The sequence below is a fragment of the Varroa destructor genome, unplaced genomic scaffold, assembly GCF_002443255.2.
Source record: "Varroa destructor unplaced genomic scaffold, Vdes_3.0 BEIS01000001.1, whole genome shotgun sequence".
In the NCBI taxonomy this organism is placed as follows: Eukaryota; Metazoa; Arthropoda; class Arachnida; order Mesostigmata; family Varroidae; genus Varroa; species Varroa destructor.
Genome location: NW_019211454.1, coordinates 7,501,012 through 7,512,868, shown reverse-complemented (window position 1 = coordinate 7,512,868; position 11,857 = coordinate 7,501,012).

Sequence of the window (11,857 nt, the reverse complement as noted above, 5' to 3'; positions counted from 1 at the left end):
TATTACATACCTATATGCATTGCACATAATAGTAAAAAATAATTAACATTACAGTGGTTTAACATTTGTAAATATTGCCTGTGACGTCCGATATCTTCGTAATCGTCATGCTAAAATTTATTTATATTGAATATACATCTGTAGTAACTTCATGACAAGATTCGTTAGTTCTAGCTCGAGAAATGTTCCCCAATAGAAAAGTCATTCAGATCAATTGCTTCCAACCGTTTACAGACCTCAATTTGCCTACACTGCATGACTACAATGTACTGCTGTTCATCCAAAAGCAAACTAACCGAGAGGTGAGAGTTGCAGCGGGGATTGACGAAGCCCGTCTACGAAGGGGCTCACGAAGATAACACTATATAATTAAAATTAATTTAAAAACGCTCCTGCTAGTCCTTGCAGTAACATATGCGTTCCTTTAACTACTCGTTCCCATAACTCGCTTTTGCAGTGTTCCGAGTCTTACGTCTTGCAGGGCCATCAGGCCGGGACACTTGCATAGATGTGGTGCCGTTTCTAAGCTGGTCTCGGTACAGCGCTATCCCGTGCACGCGCGTCATAATTCCGTAAGCCTAAGCTAGATCCTACAAAATCAGTGTTGTACCATATATATATCTGGCATGCGGTAGCGTTTTTATATAGGGTGTCACTTGTTCTAATAATGTAAGCGTCAGACAGAAATAAATTTGGAAAACGCTGAAAAGACAGTACATCAAACGTATAATTTGCCCCCACTGGGGCCGAACAGATAATTCGCTGTAGCAATTCGGGGCAAGCGCCTCTTATTATAGCTGATAATTCCTTCTTGTGCGTAAGCAACCGACAAGCGATCCTTTTTAAGCAACTGGATTTTGCCCTTTTCGGTTTTGGGCAAGTCGTCGAATTCATTACTGTATTTCACTGTTTTTTAGCCCCAAGCGAATTTCCGAAATCGGCGAGATCGCAGCTACAGCGTTAGCAGGCTAGAGCTGGCAATTCCAGAAACTGCTTTCCGTTTTTTTTTTCAAAATTAATACACTTATTATTAAAGAGTAAGACCATTTCAGGAAGGCACATCAGTCAGTCGATCCTCATCTTCCCGTTCTTTAGATCAGGACTGGAAGACAACGCGACTAGTGTGATCCGTGTTAAAATATCCATGGAAATCCCCCTACGCAGATGTAACCAATTTTAAGACATTATCGAGAAATACAGTCACTTAACTCTATATTGTCTGAGTTCTAGCAAGACCAATGTAAATTACATGGTCCTTGAGTGGAGCAAAAGTCCCACTTGTCATTACACTCCTGTACACCTTTATATATATTGCTGTTAGGGATTGAAGCCGATTTCACAGCCGTGATTTACGAGATGAGACAGATCAATAAGACTCATAGGGAACGCGTTATGACATCCATACGGCTATATTGGCTTATGGCCACGAGTATCGCATTTATCCATTCTCCTACCCAGTATCGTGTAGCTGATCGAAAAGTTTACTTTCCACAGTTTACTTTCTTTGTACAACTATCACTGCGCTAGTCGCCGGCAAGCACCAGGCGTAATATGCGTTCCCGGTTAGACGCTCTGTGTTGGGGACTGAAGTTAGACGCAGACGCTTCCGTACATGCTGCTGTTGAGTCCCCATGTTCATAGTAGCGTTCTTCGACTAAGTAAATGCTTATATTCAGTTTTGTCACGTTACTATGACGAAATATAGAGGGATATTTTGAATACGCAAAATTGTATTTTGGTGTCGCTCTCATCTCTGCCTGACAAGCAAAACATGGCCAGAGTATAGGCTATATTCCGCAAGTAAAAGTGGGCAACAAATGAAGTATTCTTTCAGATTTAATAGAATAAGTTCGTATCCAGTTTATGTCAGATGATTCGTTTGGGTCGTGACGCATGCTACCACTCCCCTTCCTGTTCAAATCCACATGTACCGTTCTCGTTTCAAATAGAAGATATAGATTTCCCCTATTACCTACTATCCCTCAAACAACGTAGGCAGACAAGAGAAGTAAGGGGGAAAAAATACTACTCGGGTTCTTTTTCACAGCGTCATAGATTTGTGTTAAAAGCAGTAATTCTAAAGTTGAAATCTTCAAACTGGCTAGCCAGTAAAAGATTTCTGGCAGCGCCATCTGGGTAAATAGTTTTCTTTACTAGCACAAAGGGCGACCGTATGCAATCTCGTGGCGGAACGTTGGCGCTCAGTCGAAACTTATATTACGCTAATTTTAGCGTATCCATCGGCTTCATCCTGTAAGTTCCTCTATAAAACTTCACATCTATGCCGATAACAGCACATAGTGTCAAAATGCTGCCTCGCATAGGCCAATCAGTCTGCTTCGCTCTAACCAGAAGCACGTCTGCCCATGGAAAGCCCAAAATGATAGACGGTATCTGATAAATAAGAACTTTATTACTGGGATGAGCTTCTATTTTAATTAGTCGTGTTAGGGTTCTACTTAGTAAATTTCGCAATTAGTTGCAACATTGAAATAATGAGTGTATCCGTGCGCTAGAAGCTGTAATATAGTTTTTTTTTTTTTTTTTTTTTTTTATATTTAAAGATAACGAGCTTACATAAAGAACGCATGTGCTGGAGTGTTTCACTGCTACCAAACTCAGGAAGACCGCGTTGACTTACGACATTGCTTTCTTCTACCTTGTTAGGCTTTAACAGATCCTTTCGGGTAGAATAGGCCAACGCTATTTTGTCCTATTCAACACCTGATGCTAATTAGTGCTCTATTATTCATTAAGTAAAGTTACTAGGAGGGTAACACATATCTGCAATGACATAGCCTGTTGCATAACGGCCGTATCATTTCAATGAACTGAGAATTCTTATCTAAAAATATATTTTGTAAGGCTAAATTTATTACGATACTATTTTAGTTACGAAGTATTAGTTAAGCCTAGCTTTCTTTCCTAGTAGGGTAAAGCATTTGGCCAATTCACTTATCCTGAGGATCCTTGGATTAAGTAGAAGCTGAGGCCAAGTCGTATCTTTGTCATGCATTTGGATCCGCCAACGTAGGCAAGAATAATTTATAGTTTACTTATTATTTTGGATAAAACATTTTATTCAAAAAGGACAAAATGGCCAGGGTTGAGTTTCTACATATTTAGACTATTGGAACATTTACTTCACTCTCTGCATTTCTTCTTATGCGAACTGTTCAAGCTCTTTTTTTTTTCAATGAAAGGTCCAGTATATCGACCGTATTGCCAGATCGGGGCGAATCTTCGATATGTTACGTAATAGATACGTACAATCATTAAGTGTCAACGAGTGGAGCTCGCAATAAAAACTGAGCCATTTTCGAACAGCCTGATTGTCTTCAGTATGAGTCGTTAAGAAACAACGAAACGTGTGTCTTTTGAAGTTCTTCACAACAATAGCCGTTTGATTCTGTGCGAGCTATGACGAGAATACGAGAAGGTCGTCACCCGGGGTCAAGCTGGATGTCCACTGACTCGTTTTCACTCTCGATTTTCGCGTAAAATGCTCATCGAAATTCAATTGCAGATATTGCGGTATTTCGAATTGCCCTGTCGAACCAATTGTCCATCAGGACATAAACTATGTCTGGGCCAATTTTAATCAGCGGCCTAAATTTTTTTTCTGCCCATCATAGCCGCTCAACGTTTCCAGCAGAACAGTGACATATCCCCATCCTTTGATCAAAGCAGAGTAGAAACATTAAACATGCTACGTACAGATAAATGGTTTTCATACATTGACCCAACGCACACCCGAGAAATTTCGATTTCTGTTTATAAAGCTCTAAAAGAGTCTATAAAGCGATTCTGTCTATATATATATATATATATATATGTAACTGCTGGTCCATCTTCGTTAAACCTTTACGGACAATATGATACCTACTAAATCAAAGTGTACAACAAGTTAGTGGGCCAATTCGGCTACCGCCCGAACTACTGATAAAATCGACTCGTCCTGTCGCTATGGTCGCCTGCCAACGGTGGGCTCCGCGCTGCTCATTGAGGCGCTATGGGGCGCTCGATGATTGGCCGCCTCCGCCGGCAGGGGAGTACGACTCGACCAATCACGGCTAAGCATCGCCGGGCTTTCATTGACGAAAGCTCACGCAGACGCAATGGATCATCGCGTTGAGTGCGCGCGAAATAACGAATGATGTAGCAGCAACAGCCATATATTCAGGAGTTACGGAGAGAAAAACAAAGGCAATAACTATAAAAATAAATAACCAAAGCTGTTGACATAGGCAGCAACAGTAGTAACAACAAACAGATTATTTGTAGAAGTTATCGACAAAAAGAGAAAGCTAAATAAAGAGAAAACGTCGTTGGAAGGAGACACAGCGTAGATATTTCTTACTTTCGGACAGCGGTTTTTAACGTCTGTTTATATATTTGTATATTTGTGTAAGTTATGTAACAGATACATCTATTCGGCATCTATAGGGTTATCTGGTGAGCGAATCTGAGGGGTGAGCGAGTGACGATGATGAGGTAGAGGGAGACGAAAACTGTTACATGTGCGTTGAAGGAATAACCTATGGCCGCCAGTATATAATATTGTATAAGATCGCTGTTATAAATAGAAAATAAGGTAAAAAAACTAACGGACTGCGTCAATAAACATTACATTAATGGATAAAGGAGCGACAACCCGAAACGTATGGCTTTAAATGAACAAAGATTAGTTTAAGTAACTGATGGCTAACTGGGTGATGGGTTGGCATTGTCTAAAAAAGTAACAGATATAGCCTTGTCCTCTATGGAAAGTTGTGTAGACTTCATCTGCATTCCGTCTAATGCTAGTATAGATGTCCCTGCTGAGGCCTCTTGAGGTGTTTCGAACAAGCTACAACCTCGTGCATCCGTCTTCGGTCCTATCGGCACATCATACATGTAAACGTCAGGCGGTTTTTACGTCGTTTTAAGGCATAGACGTCTCTTAATCATATTGGCGATATTCATAATAATATATATATATATATATATATATATATATATATATATATATATATATATATATTAGAAGCTGTGCTGAAGAAAAGCTTACAAATGTGGATATATGAGGCGTGTCTTCTACGTACGGTGCTATATAACTTTCAAGACAGAGGCGGCTGAAGTTCATTTATTTTACCAAATGAACTTGAAATTCATACATTAATCCGTTCGCTACACAATAACAGTATCCAGGACATTATTCAGTATTGTATGTAATAGTTTGTTACACATCATTTTCTGTCTACTTCCTGGTATACTGCGTGTACCGTATGTTACTAGGTAGGCTTGAGTAAACGGAGCCATAATCTTTTGGCGAAGACTATTGGTAACTGGGATAACAATCTCAAACGTGAACGACTATTACCGATATCGTCATCATCGATAATATGTTTGATAAAGCGATTTTTGCTCAACGCTCTTTATAGCCATTATGGATGGTTTAGAAAGTTCCCCTTATATAAGCAAGCTCTTCGTGTTGGGCCTCTAATGATTGTTCATCGATTCCGATCAAGGTTACACACTATAGGTAATTCACAGAAGTTTTCAAGAAGTCTAAATGTGGATTGGCAGAGAGAGTAGGCCTTTCTTTTCGATGAGAATTACGCTTCTACTGAAAAAACAAACTTCCAATGGACAAATTCAATGACGCAGATATATATATATATATTGTATTCTCAAAATAAGTCTTTGAACGTCATAGACATATAAGAAAAAAAAACTATAAGCGCAATTTCTACTACTTCTATTTAATTATGAAATGAATAAATACGTACATCAAAATTATTGCTCCTCTTAACGTATAATATTCCACTTCTACGAAAACACTTCAATCTAAAATCGGCAATATCAGAAAGGATAAGTAGATAAAATTATTTACAGGAGACGACCATAGACATACATATCGAAGAAATTGTCGGTCTCATATTCTGTGCCCTACGTTTCGCTGGCGAAAAAATACTCTCCGCTGGCAGCCACCGGTAGAAACCGAGGAAATTAAAACAGAACGAGCGTTGACTAAGTGCTAGATCGGCAGGCAGGGTTCTCTAGCCAATCCATGACGGCGATTCGCCTGCGTCAACTGATTCTGGGCTCCGACCCCATCAAAACCGCAACGACTATCTGATAGATCAGACTCCAACAAGTCAGATCAACGTAAGGAGCGATATCCGTTCAAATCGGACTATTAGAGTGGGTGAATACTAGTGTCTCGGCTGACCCTTACTACCCTCACTATAGGCTCGCCGCTTTTTTGTTCGTCCCGAACTTAGCCCTGGGGCCTCCTTCAGATAGCCACAAACTTCGCCTGTCGGCTGGACTCACAAATAATGTCATGTAGAAAAAAGAACCAACAGCTATAATAATAATAATAATAATGGAGAATTTTCATATGTCCTGTTTTCTCCTGCTAGAGCTTTCAGTGACGAAGAATGAATACAATGCGATATTGAATACAGGACTCTCTATCACGCCACGTATGGATCGCATCAAATATAAAGCGTTTTTATTTCTTCTAAAGTTTAGATATGTTGGGAAATGCCGTTCCAATGCTCTACATGTACAGTACGTCCTCCGAGAAATTAACGGGTGTTATTAAAGTTAAGAGGCTTGATTGGATATCGTAGTTGCAGTTCATTCGTTTAACTTAAACGGAACAACATGGAAAGGAAAGATATCTCAGTTTAACCATGATCGCCTTTCTATTTTCAGTGGTTTCAAGATTACTGCGTTAAGCAATATGTCACTAAAAAATTCATCATGTAAATCTATAGTGAAAGAATGTAGTTTAACTTACTGATGCGCTATGTAGCGTGATTATCCAGTTCCTATTTCACACAAAGAAATACTGCAAAATGTTTGCGAATTTGGGAACATTTGCCTGAGTAGACCTAAGAAATATACTTTTTAGGTTTCCATTAAAATTTAGATGTCTTCTACTAACGTGAAGCTCATTGGGTTAAACAAGCTTTTTAAAAACAGTCATTCTTTTTGATACCGTCACTTTGAGCGATCTTTAGGAAACGTAACGGACATTTGGTGGTATTACGAACTTGGCCGGGCTTCTTTGAAGTTTCGTCAAAACATTAGAAAAGTCAGATCAGTTGCTTTTACGCAAAAAACACGGTATGCCCCTAGCTGCTATTAACATGTTCAGTATGAACAGCAACTTCATGATCGAGCCAGGAGGTTAAGGTCCTATTAGGATTGGGGACTCAATACGAGCAACGTAAACAGGATGGAAGTTTGTTATCGGAGACCATTATTTTTTTACAATTGTTTCTTATGTAAGAATGGGAATCGAACTTGCAGTTCCCTGAATCTGTTATGATTGCTATTGGAATATACTATTGCATAGTATTTTCACAATAGGTAAACAGGTAACAAAAAAAAGCTCTTTGGCGTTATTTGACTATAAGCTACATTCATTACATAATTTAAGTGCAAGGTCACAAACAGACATATAATCATATTGATTAAGGGAAGTTTTGAAAAAATCAGAAAAGTGATCTGAGAGAGCTAAACCCTGCAGGCCATGTTATATTTTTAGATTCGATCTCGCTTTTTGAAACAGATTGTTGATGTCTGAGTGAATATATGAGTTGTCTTAAATACGGAAACGACTCGATCGCTAAGAGGACTGCTCAAAGTGTGGTTTGTCAGGTCCGAAAATAGCCTCTAGAGAATCGTTCCCCGGCTCTGGCCAATTGTGTCAGCTTAATGGCGATCATCGGAAGGTACCTTTAAAGAAACTTGGCCTATAAACAAATTCGGAATGAGCCGAAAACATGGGCTGTGGCCACACGCTCGCTGTTGATCACCTCAAACCTTCTAGGTTTATGCATGAACTTGGACCTTGAGTGCCCAAAGAACATTCTGACTTTATCAAGGAATTACGGTTTAAAGCTGTATCTCAACATTCTGGTTTGCATCGAGCGTCCTGCAAACAAGATTGTCACCGAAAATGGGAAGTGGCATTAGTAGGTTAATATGAACCAACGATCGAATTGCATGATTTCAGGCGGGAAGTCAAGATTTTCATTCAAACAAGGTTATGCTTTGTATCCGAGGAGGTGGGAAATAAGGGTGACTGGGAAGCTTTCATTCACGGAGAAGCACTTCTTCCAAGACAGAGACCAACACATTTATTCGATCTAGTTAGATCGGGTCGATTAGGTTATTCAATGGAAAAAATTCGACATACGTAAGGAGGCCATCTACTTTCATGACAACGCAACGCTACACACGGCAGATATTATCAAAGCTACCCTCATGGATTTCCGATAAAAGGTTCTCTTACACCCTCCATATTCCGTAAACCTCGCACTGACGTGTTTTGGCCTTTTCCGTTCGGTGGCAATTAACCTCGTAGTCTTACCTTCGATACGAATAAAGGATATAAAGCATCGTTGGAAAACTTCTTTGAGATGAAACCTGCAAGCTGCTGGCGAGACGACATGTAGCATATGGTGTAAGCAAAGCAGGAGAGCGCAAATAATGACGAAAAATACATAACTAAATAGCTTATTGTCACGGAAATAAACAAGTGTGATGTTTTCTACTCAGCAAAAAGGCACGGAAGTATCTCCAACCTTTGCTGACAAAGCTAGTATGCGCTTTGTAAAAGTATTGATCACTAAGAACCGTTATTCTGTTTAAGGCCCTTCAACTCAATAAATTAAATAAAGTTAATTGACTCTTAGACAATATAAGTGACTCTTAGCTGGAACAAAAGAGATTTCGGCCTATCCTAATTATTATCTCCTGAAAAAACATCAAAGGTTTTAGTACGATCCTAATACGGCTCTCCGATTAACCGATCCTAGCTTGTTATTTCTGGAACAGTCTTGATGACATACGATTATTTGAAAGGATACCAATTAAATAGTTGATAAGTTTTTCAACAACAGACATGGTAACGTTGAGGGAATCAACATGAAATGTTTCCACTGAATGATTCCAAAAGCACGAGGTAAACGATTTACTGCTTCGTCCCGTGTCAACGACGCCATCAACAGTTGACGGGACAATATCGTCACACCTTCTTCACACCTCCGTCAGCTACATATACCGGTTTACTAACAGGATAATAATGATATTACGAGACTATGAATATAAATTATGGAAGATAATTTAAATAAATTTTAATTAAAAAAAAAAAGAGAAAAATAACTCACTCGTACAATTCATTCAAACACAAAACTTCTACTCAAGATTAGTTTCAATAACTTACTACATATAATAACAGAGTTCTCTGCACTAACTTTACTATTTGTTAAGAACTTTAGTCATGGAGCTAGAGAAGAAGGTCCTTGAAGATGTAGGTTTTCTCGTCGACCTTTGAAAAGAGGATGCGTTAGTTTGAACCCGATCGAGCGATTTTAGGCTTTATTCCGAAAAGCTCAATCCCTGTCTGAAACTGTGAATACCTCTATGAAATACTCAAAATACTGTTGTAGCAACAACAAACGACGTTTGGGATACACGATAGATAAAATCAAGGGCAAAAATGTTCAGATCCATAGTCTTCATAGCACCTTCTACGAGGAACAGAGTGCTTACGTCAGTTGTCAAAATCTACAAAGTTAAGCCCCAGTTCTCCTCAATTATGCCTAAATAATTTCTTCCCGGCCGACATTTAGTTGAAGTTCCTTATAACAACTCGTGTTTGAAGTTCACGCGGACAGCACTGCTTCGACGCCGTGAGGTTCCCTCTAAACACTTCGTGCAGCTTCCGAACGCTACGTGGGTACCGAAGGGATAGGTTTGCATTATGAAAAATATTTGCAGTGCGATTTATTAGAGTGATTCACCTAATTCAGGCTTGTCCTTGTTACTGTGAACCAGTCAGTCAGGCAGCCAGATCGACTATAATAAGCTTCAGGCACTTTAATCAAAGCTATCGAGCGAGAAAAATTTCTATACATAATAGTACTTCATTAGAGTGTGGCCCATTTAACGTTTCGATTAGTGTTAGCTACATTGTTGAAATTGGGCCTCGAAAGCAGCTTCTATAAATGACTAACCGACCCATTCTGCACAAAAATGTTTTGTTGGTAATGTTTGCTTCCGTATTACTAGTTTCAGTTAACGTTCAGTCTGTAGGTCGGTCATTGTTCGAGAAACAGAAAGCTAATTTGACTTAATTTAGTCTAATGTTTCATTTTCTATTAAATCGCTGAAAGCCGTCAGCTTGAACAGTGTAGTTAATAACAACGTACATGAACTTAATTATGTTCCAGAAGGAAATGCTAGTTTTTTTTCTTTTAATCTCAGCTTTTATTCAAAAACAAATAGAAACAATTCTATCTGGTTTAGCTTGTTAAAATTAGTAGAACAGAATTAATAGAAAGCATTTTGACCGTATTACGACACAACACAATGCATTGGTAGTTACTATTATTTTAATTTATTGAATTAGCCTAACTTATTGAATACAACTTAGAACAATTAGCGGTGTAACCATCGCAACCAGCCTAAACAAATGTATGGTAGAATCAAGGCTTCTACTTTTGTTAACAAGTACAATTTCGGTTCTTATTCATTGCAACCTTTTTGTGAAGACTAGCTTTTGTCATTCCCTAAATAGCGGAATCGTTCCTACGGAATAGGTAATTGCAACGTCTATATTTGAAAAGCGAGGCAACTTGACTTAGTGAAGACTGGTACAGTGTGACCATTTCGTCGCAAGACCTTTGAAACTTTTGTTATCAGAAAAAAAAGAAAGGAAGAAAAAAGCAGACTTACTCAAATGTAGGTTGATTTTTACCATATTCAATGGTACAAACGACTGTCCCGGAAGAAGCACACCAATTAGAACTGATATTGTATTCGTCAAGTTAACAAAACATCTACAACGTAAATATTTGCATGTATACTATTATAATGCCCATTTGAGCTATCTAATTTTTCTATAATATCTTACTAAAAGTTATCAACTAACTCAATGAACTGCGAAAATGAAAAAATATCCTTTTTTATTTAAGATATAACAAGTTACCGGATTTCCTAACACTGTGTATGCACACTTACGGCTAATGGCGTACAAAATTTCGATTACTCCTCGTAACGGCTACCCTCTCCCCCATACAATAGTAGACAATTTGCTTTTTCAGCCATGAAAAGCCCCATTTAAAATTAAGGGCATAACGTTAAAGGGTTCCACCCTTCCGTCAGAAATCGGTGGTAAAACTGAAATCTCGATTTAATTTGGTCACTTTTACTTCTTACTATTTATCATACAGTTATTGTGTTTGTCCTTTTATCCAAGGTAATAAAGCGACACGAACGGGTGTATTCACTTTGTATCGTTACTCGTATTGCCCCTGCCGGCTCCAACACCAACCCACCGGGTTAACCTCCGTTACACGGGGGTTTTCTACCTTCGATGTTTTTGCAACTAGACGTATCAACACTGTTCCCGTTATCGCGACGAACTGCAGTTTGGCCCGCATATCAGTGTGGCCGTCGGTGATAACGGCGAAGCTACGACAAAACTTAGCCGTATCGTTGCTTCGACCGACTTCGGGTGCGGATAGGCTTGAGAGAAAAGGAAACCTGCTGTAACAGCAGCTAGTGACTGCCCACAAGCTAAGACCCTCGATTTATGGATCTTCGCTATGTCATGTCCCCCCCCAGAAACAACGACATTGATATGCAAACGTGCCAACGTCCGCTTACCATTACTCGGTAGAGCTTAAACCATAGTGGTAATAGTACTGCAGTTGTTATTGCTGCTGCTGCTATCTTCCGCCAACGTTAAAACTGCGATCTTTCGTGCATTTACCGTTAGTTCCGCTGTGCAATTCTAATTCGCAACTTTATGCTTCTTCTTCGTTTTCTTCTTCTTCCTCTCCTGCTTATA